This window comes from Otolemur garnettii, unplaced genomic scaffold (genome assembly GCF_000181295.1).
Source record: "Otolemur garnettii isolate 467f Iridium unplaced genomic scaffold, OtoGar3 scaffold00129, whole genome shotgun sequence".
Classification (NCBI taxonomy): Eukaryota; Metazoa; Chordata; class Mammalia; order Primates; family Galagidae; genus Otolemur; species Otolemur garnettii.
In genome coordinates, this window is record NW_003852524.1 from 3,624,293 (window position 1) to 3,629,018 (window position 4,726).

The following is a 4,726-nucleotide window of genomic DNA, read 5'->3' on the forward strand; positions in this document are numbered from 1 at the left end:
TTTCAGCCCACCTGTTTATTCATTTGGCAAAGCCTCCCAACAGTGGACAGTGAGTTTTAACTCATGGAGAGATATTTGATTTGAACCTGTGAAACAGTCAATATTTGCAGGTCTGAAATGATGGCATATTAGCAACTTCAAACTGTTAAAGTTGAACACTAAAAATGACAGGAGCAATTAAAAAGAAAAAAAAAAAGCCATAGCAAAGGCTGAGTGTGGGGGCTGTCTATAGTCTTAGCTACTTGGGAGGCTGAGGCAGGAGGATCACTTGAGCCCAGGAATAGTGAGCTATGATGATGGCACTGCACTCTAGCCCAGGGTACCAAGCAAGATATGCTCTCAAAAAATAAAAATAAATAAATAAATAAGCCCCAGGCAAGGAGGGATCCATAAGAATAAAATGGGCTATCGGGCAACCAGAGGCCAATTCTTCATTCCTCTTTTGCATTTGTTCAGGATTTAATGATGTCTATTTTTGCAGAACAATTACAATGAGGCAGGCACTATGCTAATTGGTAGCTCCATATCGTCTACATATGCTGTTTATAGATATATTATTCATACTATCAATAATCTGTGATGTATTTTTGTCTTATTTTCCTGGATAAGGAAATTAAAGTTCCCACAGGTGAAATAACTTTCCCAAGACCAGACAACATTCAAATCTAGTTTCTTCTGATTCTAAAATACCTGCTCTGAATCATTATGCCATTTCATCTGGGGAGCAGAAAGCAGGGCAAAGCCGAGGTGCTGGCGCGTTTCGTGGGTGTCCCACTCTTTGTATTCATATCCGGAGAGAATCTTGATGATCTTCAGATATGAAATTCTGAAGTGTTTCTCTTTTTCTGGCTTCTCCAAAGTTTTGCTTCCTTTTTTCTTTCCATATCAGTGCTTTAAACCACCGGGTGTCAGAAACCTCAGCTTTTAAAAGAAATCATTCTATTTCCTGCTATATCTCACAGATGAGACTCTGTTTTATTTACAGTTAGACTTTCAGTTAAATGACATACTTTTTTTTTTTTCTTCTAGCAATGCTTCATCACAGGAGGGAAAAGTCTCAGCTACAAAAGATGTGGGTGAATAAGGGTGGGACGTGAAGACACGAAGGTGACGAGAGAGTTTCCTTCTCCTTTCTTGGCGGGGATGATGTTAACAGTCTCATTGCAACATCCAGGTACGCCAAGCACAGTTTAGGAGATGGTGAAGGATCGATTCTCCCAAACCACCAGATTTCCCTCTCCAACTTGCATCTGATTCATATTTTAGAAAATACATAAAAATACAAGTATTCTAAGAACAGACACAAATTTGTCTTAGGGGAGAAAAGGCTCTTAAAATATTTTAAGGGTTTGAACAAATATATATACAGTTTCCCAAAGTAATTTCAGTTGTGCAGAGTTAGATCCAGAATTTTTATGAATGTGACAATGCTTTTAACCCCACCCCCCACAACTTCCCTTTGTATTTCTAAGCTTACCCTTTACCTTGGACATTTCGTATTTAGGAGATGAATTTTTTAAATTTATTTCCAGCCAGTCATTCTAGAACAAATCTGACGAAGTATATACATAGTGGGACTAAGAACCCAGGGACCTGGCCGGGCTGCCAGGGGGAATTCCAGTATGGATCTGACAGCACTTGAGAATCTTTTGCAAGAAGCATTTGGGAGAAACTAGATCTACTTTTCCGGGAGGGTAGTTTATTGATTCATTCACTAGGCTATTATTTTTTCATTGCCTACTTCACGTCAGGCATTTTGCCAAGAGCTGCAGATACACAGATCGTTTTGACGTAATTCCTATTCCTTGAGAAGGGAAATTCAAGCTCGGCGCCCGTAGCTAAGTGGTTAGGGCACCGGCCACATACACTGAAGCTGGCGGGTTTGAACCTGGCCCGGGCCTGCTAAAACAACAATGACAACTGCAACAAAAAAAATACCTGGATGTTGTGTTGGGCACCTGTAGTCCCAACAGGCAAGAGAATCACTTAAGCCCAAGAGTTTGAAGTTGCTGTGAGCTGTGACACTACAGCACTCTAGGCAACATAAGGAGACTCTGTCTCAAAAAAAAAAAAGTGAAATTCAGACAAGTAAACTGTCAGCGGGCCAGTGCTGGAAAAGGCCTGTTAGTGAGGGAGGAGCGGTTTCTCTACTCCACCGAAGGGAGTCAGATGAAGCCTCTTCTGGAGGCAACACAACTAGGGTTCTGTTCACACTGGAACCTTAGTCCCAGTGGCTGGAATTTCTCACTTTTCCTTGCTTCCTGGATGAACATTTATTTAGTGAGGGCTTAGTGCTTCTGGGCCCTAATGGAGTATTTTCCTTCATGTGCAATATTTTGGTAACTGATAACATAGATGAATCTTCTTAAACTAACGCCAGGCAAATGTGAAGAGAGGTGACAAGAGGATGGGCCACGGAGAGGCAGAAATGACTACATCTCTGTACACACAAACCCCTTTTTATCTGTGTATCGTCAACTCCAGAGAAAATAGCAATTCAAAAGACCTGTTGTAATGAAAGCAATTGTGTGTGTAAAAGAAAAGAGGGAGTTTTCATAGCTTGTTTAAGAATTGATGCTCATCTCTACTACTCAGGAAAAGAAAAAAATCCATCAGCCCTTTGTCCTGTGTCTCCATGCCTGGGGAGCTACATAAAACTCTGTATCTGCACAGCAAATCGGTCATCAGTAGCACTTAGTAGGCAGTTAGCAGCAGCCAACAAGAGTCAGTTAAATACCTACCAGCATGGGGCAATTTTTACGAATAAATCTTCTTAAAAGAACTTAGTCCCCAGTCTCTCATTCTGTTTCTTACAAAGTCTCAGGATCAGCTGCATCAGAACCATAGGGGGAACTTGTTACAAAGAGACTCTTGGGTCCCTCATCCAAATCTACTGATTCAGAATCTCACTGGGTGGGCATTAAAACTCGGGTTAAAAATAAATTTCTCAGTGTTTTTGATGCACGTGACATTTTTGGAAATGTGCATGAAAGTTTATAAATGTCTATAAATGTTTATTAAATATGCTATCACGGTTTATAGTCTTAGAGTGCAATCTTTCATAGATGTACACGTAAGGCAATAACAGAGAGAAATATTAAGGATCCATTTAATCCACAATAACCTTCTTGCTAAAAAGTGCCAACCAGAGAGATAGTAACTGACAACCGACCCTAGATCCAGGAGTTTTGGTAAATTTTCTGATCGGCTTACCTGACTCTTCCACCACGTATGTCTTGCTAGTGGTAAGTCCAGATGCTATTTCAGAAGCAATGACACCTGGGTATAAATATACATTTCAAACCAGAGCAAATTGATCTCTATTATAATGGTCTAAATCTGGGGTGAAACTACAGATCTAGGCTGTCTTATCTCACCCAAGAACAGATGAGAATGTCACCAAGGTAGTAGACTTTGCTCTGTATGAATAATTTCCTAAGCAATTTTTGATTTGGTAAACAGATTGATAGACAATAACAGTGGACATAAAAATATTGTCGGCAGGGCTGTAACTCAAAAAGTTGAAGTCAAATTTTCTGAAAAACAATAAAGATGACAACAAGATTACTATGTACTGAACAACAGGGACAAAATATGAAAGCACCAGGTCTCCAGCCACCCTCAGGCAGCTTGATAGAGGAGGGGGAACTCTCACAAACTGGCATCAGGTCTTTTTTGGTTCAGTTGAGGAAATTGAGGCCTACGGAAGTTAAATTATCTGGACGAAAATAGCTTTTAGCTTACAAAACTGTTACATTGGGTATATATATATGTACAGAAGCCTGACATACTAGACCTAATTGAATTTACCACGTGAAACACAATAATTCAGAGACAAGCAACATTGTCTGTCAATATAGTTTGAAAACCTGCCCAGGCTTAGGAGGAAAGGGCATTGTTTCTCTGCTGGAAGATTGTCAGGCCGTCACTGGTCACTGAAGCGTTGAATGCTGTGTTTACTTACCTGAAAAGAACAAGGAAATTAAGGTTTTCAGGGGCACCGTGATAATTTTTGCCACCCTTACTATATTTGTTTTACTATATAATTTGAAGATGGCAGGCAAGGTAATCAAGTAATGTCTATTTAAACTGAAAAAATGCCTTTCAGGCTCTCTCTCTCTTTCTCTCACTCCCTTCCTTTTCCCCTCTCCTTCCTTTCTTCCTCTCTTTCATCGTTAAATGATAAGCAGGGTCTGTTTCAGATCCAATTAAAAATCATGGAAACAGGACAAGGGTCTAGGATCAAGGTTAGCCAGCTGACACGACAAGGAAAAATAGGAAGTCTTCAATGCTATATTTGGAAGCAAACCCTGTTTGCTGAGGCCTCCATGTTATAAGAATCTTATAATTTAATAAGTGGTGGCTTCATAGCTGAACTAACTGCCAATATTCATAAACTGTATACCTTTGAGTGCTTTTTCTGAGAAAGCTTCCTAACTGCTAAATATCCCCTTGACTTGTCATTTGGATTTATGTTTGAGGAGCTATGCTGTAAGAAACATGGATTCAGGTTTGGCTATCACACTGATCAAGGCATTTACTGCTAACTATACACAGAAATCCATATAACTACGGCAGGGATTCTGTATCTTTATCAACTGGTAACCTGTCATAGCTTTTTAAAAGTTCTTTTACCTTGAAAACAGATTTTTAGGCTCGATGCCTGTGGCTCAACTGGCTAAGGCACCAGCCACATACACCTAAGGTGGCGGGTTCGAATCCAGCC